This window comes from Zea mays, chromosome 1 (genome assembly GCF_902167145.1).
Source record: "Zea mays cultivar B73 chromosome 1, Zm-B73-REFERENCE-NAM-5.0, whole genome shotgun sequence".
NCBI classification, from domain to species: domain Eukaryota; kingdom Viridiplantae; phylum Streptophyta; class Magnoliopsida; order Poales; family Poaceae; genus Zea; species Zea mays.
The window spans coordinates 297,274,698-297,287,768 of NC_050096.1; the positions used below are offsets into that span (position 1 = coordinate 297,274,698).

The 13,071-nt window shown below is 41.1% G+C and overlaps 1 long non-coding RNA gene across 1 annotated transcript; it reads left to right on the plus strand.

Annotated features, from left to right (window-relative positions):
- Positions 1–1,145: 1,145 nt before the first annotated feature.
- On the plus strand, positions 1,146–11,253 carry LOC111590618 (uncharacterized). The gene is made up of 3 exons (XR_002749754.1): positions 1,146–1,288; positions 10,508–10,570; positions 10,666–11,253. It is a non-coding gene; the product is annotated as an uncharacterized lncRNA (long non-coding RNA).
- Positions 11,254–13,071: the final 1,818 nt, after the last annotated feature.

Here is a 13,071-nt window from a genome sequence, read left to right on the forward strand (position 1 = left end):
TGATTTGGTTGTATGATTTGGTCTATGCGTTCAATATTAGCTACCAGCAAAACAATCCGCCTAAGCCGGTATAGCAGTTCATTCACCAGCATTTTCCCTTGGAGAAACAAGTTCTAGGAGGATCATCATCCTGATTGTTTGGGATGCCAGTATTGTTGACTCCAATCAGGCGCAACATGTCGTCGGGTTCTATAGACTCCAGTGTTTGTTGTTCTAAGGAGCACTTGATTTCCAAAAATCAGTACCAATCAGCAAGTAGATAACCTAAGCAAAACATTTTGAGAGAGACGACTCATTTTCATTCAGCCTCAGCTGTTCTTGTTTCCTTTTCTACTGATTCTATCCACTTAAAAGAATAAAAAAATAAACACAAGCTATTTGCCACGAAATCAACAACAAAAAAGAAAGCTGCAAACTGTACGTTGATGTTTAGTCTATGCGCTTAGTTAGGATGAGCTTAGTTTGGGTTGGCACAAATTGGAAGAGCAACAGATCGGTTTTGTCTTACTGAACTATTGGTCGTGTCGTCAATGTTGAACCACAAAGGCATGCACAGAAGTAGTAGTTTAATGTATCATTACAGTACAAAAGTAGTAGTTTAATGTATTCGCTAGACCAGATTATGCTACAACAGCAGTAACACCAAACTGTCATCCAAATGATCGATCCCCTTCAGATGCTCCCAGGGATGGGGTGAATTCGGTATCACTTCTACTCATTAGTTACTCCATCTTAGATCAATGGTTACTCTGCGCATCTAATAGTCAGCTCCGCACGATGTTGTTCTGGAATGGAACAGCAGGCGGGCAGCATTGGATATGAATTCACTCTCAACTTATTAGGTTCCCATTTTAGTTTGTGTTGTTTATCTGTGTCAAGAGTCTGTCAAGATCATGGTTGACTGTTGTTTGCATTGTAAAATTCACCTAGCAGTATTTTAAAACCTCCTGGAATTGTTCCATGCTCCCAACACATCTGGAACATGTTAAAGCAAGTTGTGGGCTTGTGGCTGAATTTGCAAGTGATGGTAGATGCCTTGATTTTGAGTGTAGTGTTGAAAAACGGGGGCTAATTAATAATGACCAATAAAAACAAACATATTTGTCTCAATGGAAGTTGACATCTCTTATTTTTTTGTGCAGATGAAGCGTGTCTAGCTACTTGGGCTCACAGATTCTGTCAAGATCATGGCTGGCTGCTGAGTTGTTGTTTCTCCAATAGGTGTGCGCAAATGGCTCGTCGGTGCTTCCTGATTGGGAGATGGAGGCCAACATCATGGAGTTCTACGGTAACCCACCCACTTTCTTCCTTGAACAATTGCCCATAAGAGCATCTCCAAGAGAGTGCCTTATAATTATGCCCTTAATTTTAAAACATGTCTAATCTAGAGAAAATAGAGCCGAAACCAAACGGCAACCTCCAACAGTGTGCCCTTTAATTAATCTAATTAGTTGTTTTTGCGCCAGCGTGAGTGTTTTGGCGCATGTTTGCTGGCGCGGACAACTATTTCTCACCATTTGCCGTATGCATCTGCGACAGGAATTGAATGTACACAACAATATTTTAATTGGTAGCACCAACTGAATCTGAACCAAAATATTATTGTTTGCAGCATGAACCTTATTCAAGTGTGTTTCTCTGAAATTGTACAAATGATCCTTATTCCTTTTCTGAGCCTTATTCCGTATGTATTGCTTCCGATGTTCCATTATCTTAAATAACAATTCATACTCGCAACAATACAACCAATGACTTAGTTGCGGTAGGAAGAAAAAAGTAAACGAAAAAGCAGACCAACAACATGTTTGGTTCTGCTGCACCTAACGATATCATTCAGTCAAGCACTACTTGCCACAACTATTCATGCTATCAGATTATTCAGCTCAAGCTATCATTTAGAACCAATAGCATCCAGACTCCAGAGCTATTCAGGCTGCTGCATCATTCAGTTCATGGACATTACAATAGTAATTGAAGAAGCTGCCAACAAATACAAAGCACCATATCTCTGCAACCATATCTCTGCAAGACAAATCAAGATAATACACTGTTAAAAAAAGTTGTATAAGACCATTAAAGTATGAGCATTTAGCTAAGAGTTGCTCTGTGTTTTTTTGTTTTACCCATGATAACCGTCAGTACAAGTGTACAACAAATTTTATAGTAGTACTTTGGAGGACAAACTGGTGCCGGCCATTTTAGATATTCGTGCCTCTCAAATACCTTAAGATGGCTTGAATTCTTATTGTTCATATACATTATCGTTTTTAGGCACACAATAATGAACCTATACAGATTGTTTGTGGTTATCATGCTCTTCCTCAACCACCTCGTGGTGGTGAACTTATATTCCACACCCTTGAACATGTCCAACCTGTGAAATACTCCTGGCCTAGATTACCCTTGTTGGGTTTTGCAGAGGCGATTTGGACATTTAAGGTAGATATACTTGACCTATCATGACTCTAGCCTGCTGTTGGGGACTTGTTCTCAAATGCTAAGAGTTAAGAACAAGGCAACATAAAAAGTGTTAAGTGTTAAAGTCCTTCGTCCTTCGAAGCATTATGTCCCTTCGGGAAATAATGAGTTTCGGACGAAGGTCATAAGAGACATACCTTCGTAAACATAACAAGTAATGACGAAGGATTCATATAAAGCATGAAATATAATATAAGCATCATCATAGAATCATTTCTATTTTATTAACATGGAAAAATAGAAATGATTTCAAATTACAAATGTACCTTCGGTCCTGAGAGAAGGTAAAAAGTACAAGCGTGACGCAAAAGCAAATGCCAAGTCAGCGTGAACAGTACGGGGATACTGTTCACCTATTTATAGGCACGGGGTACAACCCATACAAAATTACATACATGCCCTTTACATTTGGTGATAATTCTATAGCATTCTATCGAGGTCCAAATGGCCTTTTCATCTTTAAGTCGGTTCCTTTTTCTGCGAACATGCCGAAGCTTTCCTGCTTCACAGCTTCGGCACTGTGTCAACCTTCGTATCTTTTGAGCTTCTCCCTTTCTGATACAAGTCCGAAGATACCTGTTCACACATTATACTCCAGAAACATTGTTAAATCATATTTTTGAGGACCTTCGGAAGCCGAAGGCCCCCAACAGTAGCCCCTCGCAATATTAATTTGTTAATAAATTTAGATTGCGACATGGACGAAGGCTTTAAGCCGAAGGTCCGAAAAAACACCTTCCCTTTGCTAGAATAGCAACATTCAATGACAAGTGGGGTCTTTCAACTTTCAACGCATCAAGCGTATAAATACGGCCATACCGCAAACTTATTTTGCACGCTTTCTGGCCAACCAGTCCTGCTCACTCATCTTTTAGCTCTTGTGCACTGTGATCTGCTAAGTTTTTAGCTTTGAAGCTTCGGCTTTTAAAAACAGTTTTTTAGTGTTTCCGAAGATGTCTGAAGCTGCTAAGAAGGCTGCTGCTGAGATGAAGCTGAGTCTTGATGAAGAGAAGAACTTAGGGTTTCTTATAGCAATGTCGAAGACCAACACAGAAAAGATCACCAGGGAAATTCTGGAAGGGCTGTCTGAAGATACTGGTGACAGTGAAAGTTATGATGTGGACAGCGGTGGCGAAGACTCCGAAGATCGCCCCTGGCGACCAAGCCATTCAGTTTATGGTAAATCAACTATCAAAGAGAATCATCTTGTTAATATGAAAGGAAGGTATTTCCGGGACCTGTCCATTGTGAGGGCGGACGAAGGGGAAAAAACTTGTCCACACCCTGAAGAAAATGAAGTTGTGGTGTATCGAAGCTTTTTGAAAGCTGGATTGCGATTCCCCTTGAGCAGCTTCGTCGTGGAGGTGTTGAAAATCTTCGAAGTCTATCTTCATCAACTTACTCCCGAGGCAATTATAAGGCTAAATATCTTCGTGTGGGCCGCGAGAAGCCAAGGTCTGAAGCCTGACGCAAGAAGCTTTTGTAATGTTCATGAATTATTGTATAAAACAAAGCCTTGGGGCAAAGAACAGTACCATAACAACTTTGGCTGCTACAGCTTCGTCTCCCGGTCCGAGGCAAGCTGTCCCGTACCAACCTTTCGGAAAAGATGGCCCGGGGATTGGATGACAGAATGGTTTTATGTGAAGAATGACTTATCAGCACGAGAAGACATCAAAGGTATAATTATGCGTCCTATTTGGCAAAGCTTCGGCCTTCGGAGGCCGAAGGTTGAAATGAACGAAGCCGCCGAAGAGTGCCAAAGAGCCTTCGGCGTTGTCTGCTCTTTTATAGGAACAAGGGACTTAGTACAAGAGCATATTGCCTTCAGGGTGTGGCCGCTTGCGGAGAAATGGGAAATGCCACAAGAAACCATTAAAGAGGCCGACGAAGGTGGACTTGTCAGGTTTAAGTACACTTTTAAATTTGGAGATAAATTTATTGAGCCAGATGATGAGTGGTTGAAAAGCATTGACAATTTAAGTGATGAGCTGCTTGGGACATACTCGAAGGCCGAAGATGCTGCAATGTCAGCAGCCTTCGGAGGCCGAAAAAAGAAAAGGCTGAATCGGGTATTTGATGCCATCGGGTTTGTCTACCCTGACTATTGCTACCCCATTCGAAGGCAGAAGAGAAAAAATACAACCTCTGCAGAAGAAGAAACTGCAGCTGCTCCTAGCGAGCCAGAACCGAAAAGGAAGAAGATAAAGGTTCTTTCTTATCGACCGCGTTATATTGAACCAGCTTCGGTGCCTAAGTTTACCGGAGAGACTTCTTCGGCCACCGAAGCTGAAAAACCAGCCGAGCCAACTTTGCTGCCAGAAGTCACAGAAACAGCCGAAATACCAACGAAGACAAAATTGGAGCAATCAAAAATTTTGTTACCAGAAACGAAAGAGAAGGCCGAAGCGCCATTCACAGAAAAAATGGAAGAGGTAAAGGAAGCAAGCGAGGACTCCAAAACATCAGGAGTTTTGAGTCCTGTGGCAAACATTGAAACAGTAAGAAATCAAAAAGTGCCAGCAGTGACTCCGAAAAGAAGGAGGATGGCTAATGTGCTAGATGTGCTGGAAACAATCAAATCTTCAAGCACCCCTCCGAAGAAGGCTGCCGTCACTCCTGAAACAACAGTCGAAGCTTCGGGTTCTAAAGCTCCAGAGCAAGATACTGAAGCCGAAGCTGGGCCCTCAGAGCCCTCAAAGGCAAAAACCTTGGAAAGTGAGGCAGAAAAAATAACAAAGCCAACTTTTGCTGAAGGAACTGGTGTTGTTACCCCCGAAGCATCCAAAATTCGCGATTATATTTTTCGTCATGCTTCGGGGAAAAAATTAACAGGAAAAGAAGAACAAGAGGCCCAACACTATGCCCAAAAGTTGAGATATCCAAAGGGGGCGTTGATATTTAATGGCAGTGGAGAAGAAGATTTCTTGTATTGCCTCCCCGACAGCAAGGAAATTTCTGTCTGTCGGGAGATGAGCAGAAGCTTCGGATTTCCAACTTTAGAAGACGGACTTTCGGTGCTGTCAAAGAACGATCTGGCTGACAGCCTAGCTTACAACAGTTTAAAGGTGCGACAAATGGAATTCTTATATTTTTGTTGAATTCAAAATTTTTCGTTTGTTTTAAACCATTGACACATACATGCTCCTGTTTGCAGGGCCTGATTCTCAGCAATGCCCTCAGGGCACAGAAAAATGCTGAAGACGAAGGTTGTACTATAGCCCTGAGCAACCTTCGTTCCGAAGTAATTGAACTGAGGAACGAAGGTCTCGAAAAAGACAAAATATTATACTCATTAATAGATAAAATAAAGGAGGACGAAGCTGCTTTTAAAAGTCAAGCTGAAGCTCAGAAACGCGAAATTGAAGACCTTCGGAAACAACTGGCCAGAGCCAAAGAAGAACGTATACTTGAAGAAACAAAGCGAGAACTCAGCGACCAATGGGCAAATCATTTAGAAGAAACTGTTAAAGAGCTTCGATCAGCCAAGAAGAAATGCTTCGACAAATCTATAGAATGTGTCAAGAAAATAAAAACTAGCTTCGCTAGCGTTGGCGCATTTTCGCAAGAAGAAAACTTTATAAGAGGTAACCCCGAAGGTCCCCTGGAATGGATCAATCATGAGGCGGAGGCCTTTGAAGAAATTTTAAATAGTCGCGGAGACATCTGCGCTTTTTCTGGTGCCAGAGGGATTGCCACCATTTTGGAGGGGAAAGGGTGTGAACATGTAAAGATTTTATCGCAGTCCGAAGCCACCTTGTCCACTGAAGATATAAAAGATCCTTCAGCCGAAGCTAGCGCGGTTGGGGGAGAATTTTTCACCGACATCTGGGACAACGGTGGTAGAGAAATGGCCCAAGAAATCATTCAGAAAAGCGAGAAAGGGATTCATGAGGCTAGAAAAGTAGCCGAGGCTGCTGAGAAAAACGCAGAGCCCGAAGGGCAAATAGGTACTAACGAATAGTTTTCATTGCGTTATAACTTTTAATTTTATAGTTCGTTCGCGATCTGTAATAGTGATGTAATAGTATCCCGTCCTCACTCAGATCCTACTAAAGCATCTTCGGGCCCTCAGCCTAAAGATGACGACGAAATTAAAAAGATGGCCGAAGCTATCATGGATAAAGTTGTTGAACAACTTCTAAATGAGGCTGCCGAAGTAGTATTAAGAGAAGACTAGATGTTATTAGAAAAAACATTTGAAGTGTGATCTATGTAATATTTTGTACATTTGAATGTAATATATAAGTCCCTTTTCATTATTCAATTCTTTACGATGCATGAAATTCTACATACATACCATTTTTGAGCCTTCGGCGAAAAAACACCTTCCCTTCTTTTCATGCTTCGTGAAGAAGACATTCTCCGAAGCTGTATAATTTCGATATTACTCTGATGAGGCTCATCCATGCTTCGTAAAAACATTCTCCGAAGCTGTATTCCGAAGATTATCATTGTATTTCCTCATGACTTTACACAATTTTCACTTTCTCAAAGCGTCCTTTCAAAGGTTGATACGGTGTCCCCTTCTTTTGCCATATGCAACATGATGTATGATGCTTATGCTATGCAAAATGGTGTGATGATGTTATGTTATGCAAATGACGTTTGTTCCGAAGATACACACAAAATATCTCTGTAAACTCTGCATTCCCTTAGGAACGTCTTTGGAGTTTCTTCGCCTTTTACTTAGGCGGTATCAGCGTTGACTTTTCGCTGTAAGCCTCCCTTAGGAGCTTCTTCGCCTTTTACTTAGGCGGTATCAGCGTTGACTTTTCGCTGTAAGCCTCCCTTAGGAGCTTCTTCGCCTTTTACTTAGGCGGTATCAGCGTTGACTTTTCGCTGTAAGCTCTGCATTCCCGTAGGAACGACTTTTGAGCAGAAAACTTACACTGCGCTCCCTTTGGAACGGCTTTTTGTGACTTCATCAACTTACTCTGCGTTCCTTAGAACGACTTTCTATTGCTTCGAAGGATTTTTAATAATTCGAAGGTCCTCCTTGTTAGCTTCAGGGACTTAAGCCTGTGAAGAAAATGGGTTTTCCTCGTGGGAAACAACGAAATTATTACATGAAAACTAATAATGTTCTTTGTTTCACAGAAAATAAAACTGAATAGAAAAGATTGCTATCAAAGGTAGGATATGTGTCAATAAATGTGCTTCGACTCTGGCACAGTGCTGTTGACTGTGCGAGCTTCGGATTGTTCTCTGAAGTCCCTTTGGTGTGGGGCATATTGACTCCCTTCTGGCTGTTGACCCTGTTGCAGTGGAGGTGGAGGCGGAGGCTGCTGCCAGGAAGCTTGAGGTTGACTTGCCGAAGCTACAGAAGCTGCAGGGTGGTTGTCTATGTATTGTGGGATGTAAGGTGGATGATACGAAGCAGTGTGCATGACCTGCTTCGGCTGAGCTTGTTGAGATGCAGCTTCGGCTATTTCCTTTTGCTTCTGGATTGTAATATGGCACGTCCTGGTGGTATGGCCCTTGCTTTCTCCACAGAACAAGCAAAACAGTTTCCTTGGTTGATCTCCGAATCTTCCGCCGAAGCCCCTGGCGCCTCTGCCTCTTGGAGCTGGTGGCCGGAAGAAGGTTTGTTGTTGCCCCGAAGCCTGTGAGGAGCACTGCGGTCTGTTCTGCTGACTCCCCTTATCATCATTCTGAGTGGAGTTATGGATGGACCTGACATGCCTCGGATAGGATCTTCCTCCGAAGCCCCTGGTCATTTCAGAAAATCTGAAGGCCTCCTCCCTTCTTTGGCGAAAGTCATTGTCAGCACGAATGTACTCGTCCATCTTTTGGAGCAGCTTCTCCAGGGTCTGAGGAGGCTTCCTAGCAAAGTATTGAGCAGCAGGTCCAGGACGAAGCCCCTTGATCATGGCTTCGATGACAATTTCATTGGGCACCGTTGGTGCCTGCGCCCTCAAACGCAAGAACCTTCTGACATACGCCTGAAGGTATTCTTCATGATCCTGAGTGCACTGGAACAAGGCTTGAGCAGTGACCGGCTTCGTCTGAAATCCTTGAAAGCTGGTCAATAACATATCCTTCAGCTTCTGCCATGAAGTGATCGTTCCTGGCCGAAGGGAGGAATACCAGGTCTGAGCAACACTCCTGACGGCCATAACGAAAGACTTTGCCATTACTGCAGCATTGCCACCATACGAAGACACTGTTGCTTCGTAACTCATCAAGAACTGCTTCGGGTCCAAATGGCCATCGAACATGGGAAGCTGGGGGGGCTTATAGGACGGAGGCCAAGGTGTAGCCTGCAGCTCAGCGGACAGAGGAGAAGCATCGTCGAAAACAAAATTTCCATGATGGAAATTGTCATACCAGTCATCTTCATTGAAGAAGCCCTCCTGATGAAGGTCTTTTTGTTGAGGCCTTCGGTTCTGCTCATCGTGGGTAAGATGACGGACTTCTTCAGAAGCTTCGTCTATCTGCCTCTGCAGCTCAGCTAGCCTGGCCATCTTCTCCTTCTTCCTCTGCACCTGTTGATGTAGCATCTCCATGTCCCTGATCTCTTGGTCTAGTTCATCCTCCTGAATCGTCGGGCTGACAGCCTTCCTCTTCTGGTTTCGGGCCTCCCGAAGAGAGACGGTCTCCTGGTTGGGGTCCAGCGGTTGCAGTGCTGCAGCCCCAGTCGCTGAAGCTTTCTTCGGCGCCATAGCGAGGGTCTATAGCTTCCGAAGGTGTTCAAAAAAAACTCGAAGTGGAAGTGAGTTCACCGGAGGTGGGCGCCAATGTTGGGGACTTGTTCTCAAATGCTAAGAGTTAAGAACAAGGCAACATAAAAAGTGTTAAGTGTTAAAGTCCTTCGTCCTTCGAAGCATTATGTCCCTTCGGGAAATAATGAGTTTCGGACGAAGGTCATAAGAGACATACCTTCGTAAACATAACAAGTAATGACGAAGGATTCATATAAAGCATGAAATATAATATAAGCATCATCATAGAATCATTTCTATTTTATTAACATGGAAAAATAGAAATGATTTCAAATTACAAATGTACCTTCGGTCCTGAGAGAAGGTAAAAAGTACAAGCGTGACGCAAAAGCAAATGCCAAGTCAGCGTGAACAGTACGGGGATACTGTTCACCTATTTATAGGCACGGGGTACAACCCATACAAAATTACATACATGCCCTTTACATTTGGTGATAATTCTATAGCATTCTATCGAGGTCCAAATGGCCTTTTCATCTTTAAGTCGGTTCCTTTTTCTGCGAACATGCCGAAGCTTTCCTGCTTCACAGCTTCGGCACTGTGTCAACCTTCGTATCTTTTGAGCTTCTCCCTTTCTGATACAAGTCCGAAGATACCTGTTCACACATTATACTCCAGAAACATTGTTAAATCATATTTTTGAGGACCTTCGGAAGCCGAAGGCCCCCAACACCTGCAGTATCATTCCTCCGTTTCCGTAATCTTGAAACTTGGAATGTAGATCAATTTACATTTGGCGACTGCAGAAGAAGCTCAACACTCAAGACCTTTTCTTAAGATATAATATTTACAACCAAGATTTTCTTCTGTCTTTATTTTTTTGCTGTTTGTGAAATTCCACAGATAAGACATGTATGCTCTGCCGTGAGTTATTTTTCTCAATCAACAGGAAGAAGTGAAGTGAGAGGTTTCATTAGTTCTTGAACCAACCAAACATTTTTGAACTATAAATATAGCAGGGCACTATAATAAAAGTTTATTAGAACTAAAGAAACAATTGCACAAACAAAACAAAAAAGGAGAGCAAACAAAAAAAGAATGTACAAAGCCTGAGCAGGGTGAGAAACAAAACTTTTTGAAAGGAAGCTGGTCTTTTTGAATCACAAAACACTATATATTTTGCTATGTAAAATATAGGTGATTAAGACCACATTAAATATAGGTCACATCCATGCAATTCTGTTTGTTCAATACGACCATTACTAACCCATTTTAAGATCATACATTTGGTATATGGGGTATAATATAAATGGTAATTGTTGTCTTGACTATTCATTTTTGCATAAAGTTATTTTTTCCTAAAGGTGTTAGGGTTATTCATTGGAGTTCTGCTGGAGAAGCAAATTGTGGTAATATGCCCAAATCTGGTATGTTTTTTTGGAGCACTGTAACAATGTGATTTAGTTCCATGCCATCCTTGTCCCCACTAATCTGAGTGCTTCTTTCAAATGCTTAATTGCAGGGTGTCCTGTCTGCAATTGTTTTGTTAGTTATACTGATGACAAGGTCGTTCCAGTGGCAAAGTATATTGCTTCTGTAAGTCCTGTAAGATTTAAGTTTATCTTAAAACAAACCATCTTGGGATGATCTAAGTGACTTCATATATAGAGAATAAACAATACCCAAATTTGACTTGATAAGGACACAAACTCATTTCCTCAATTTCTATCATGTACCCATTTTTGGAAAAAATATCACATTTATAACTCCTAATGTTCACTTGTAGTTTCTTTCAGGAAGACGATACTAATATGGATGTTGATGTTGTGGCTCCGATTTCAATCAAACATGGTCTCCTTGAGATTGAAATATATTGCTACTTGCTTGTACTGATTTTTCTTATTGATTAGAAGAAATACGATGAGGTACATCGAAAACGCGGATTTTCCTTATGTTTGACGTGTAAAATAATATTTTGACTGCTTTTGTATTAAGGCTAAAGCATGTGCAAGTGTGAGCATTGCTCGCCTGAAGAACTGTTGATGTCTTGGCATCACGTCTGTACTTTTATTACTCTTATGTGTACGAGCTTACTAACAGACTTGCTGAAATCCGTGGGTGAGTCTAATGTTTCATTCTTGCCAACGGTTCACTCCCAGTACCGGTTTAGTAGATTGCATCCTTTACCTTGATGAAAGATTCTGAACAATTAGATCATCCCAAAGAGACTGGTGGAACACGTATTTGAGGATAGATAGAAGGAGAGCTTGAAAATAATGACCAAAACAAGTAGTTTAAAACTTTGAATATCCACAATTCTTAATAAATCTTAACAAATATCAAAGTAACATGTTGAGACGACAATTCCTTACAAGAAGCCAACAAAGGGAAGCAGATTGGTCAAATTGTCTCCACTACTTAGAGGAAAGACTGAGAGAACTTAATGAAGAGAAATAATAATTGAATAAGTACTAGCAGCTAGACAAACATAGAAGATCAACCGAGTATACTATATTGGACCTTGATAACTTAACCTTGGTTTGTGGTGGTAAGACTATCCTTTTTCGTTAGTCAACCTGTTGTTCGTGTAATTTTAACTTGGTTCCATTTCTCTTCCTCTTCAAGAGATGTTGAAGGGCATGCATGAAATGAATAAATGATGGCATCCTGTGATTTACCTGCTATCAACGCTCTGCCACACATCTTGGCTATTCATCAGTCCTATAAATAGAACAAAATAAGGTTCTGGAACCTTCGATCTTATGGCCATCAAACTGATAATCCTTGTATATGCGCTTGTAGTTTTTCTATCCTTTTGATATTCTCAACTTTGCTTGCATTTCTATTTATCCTTTTGTTATATATAAGCATAGGAACTAATCGAGTTTACTTTATCCCTCCAATTTCCTTTCCAAATTGGGGTGTTGACCCTCTTAAATTGTGTCTGTCGATGTGTTATTTGTCCACAATTAAATGTTATTTGTCCACAATTAAACGTGCTAACACGAATAAAGTTTTGTGTCAGGTTCGGTATATTTAACCCTCCAATTATGATCACTTGGGGAGATATACTCTGCTCTTGTTTATGGAAGCTTTATATTATGTATTTTTCTCTACATAAAGGTAAGCTATGTTAAAAACAGTTTTGCTTATGTCATCGTCAAGGACCACATTCTTCTTGAGATTGTACCTGCATTTGATTCTCTTTTGTAGCTTTGTACTACGGGTCACCATAAGAATTGGACTTTAGGTTATGATATTCTGATTGTGAACATGAATTTAGAGTCCCACCAAAGCATGTGTAAATTGATGCTTTATAGTAGAGATTGGTTGTTGACACAATTTGTGAAATTTATGAGATATTGAAGTCGATGATAATATATGTGTTGTTTGCTTTCATGTAATCATTGTGCACAAACATTTTATCAAATAATTTATATGTCGTCGTAACGCACGGGCATCGTACTATAACAATATAATATATATATACATAAGTTATCGTGTTATTATACGGTTCCGTTGCAACGCACGGGCACTCACCTAGTATGAATATAAGCTATATAATCATTCACCGGTTGTTTTTAATTTAAAATTATAAAAAGTAAATGGAGGATCATTAAAAGTTGATAGTGAGGTCTATGCCACAAACTGATGGTAACACTGGGACTATCGCCATCGATTGACGTTTTGAGCCGATTTGGTAGGCTGTTGTTAGTTTATTGCTTGAGCCATTAGTGATATATAGCCTATATTTACCAACAGTTGACTTGAGTAGACAGTGATAGTTGTATTCTACATAGGAGTGTTAATGGATCGAGATCTAAATGTTTCTTTACAATTTGTTAGAGCCCTAATTATTTCTACATACGACTCCCCCATGGTGCGGCTCAACATGTCGCTGGGCCTTTGTGGCGTGTGACTGCTACGT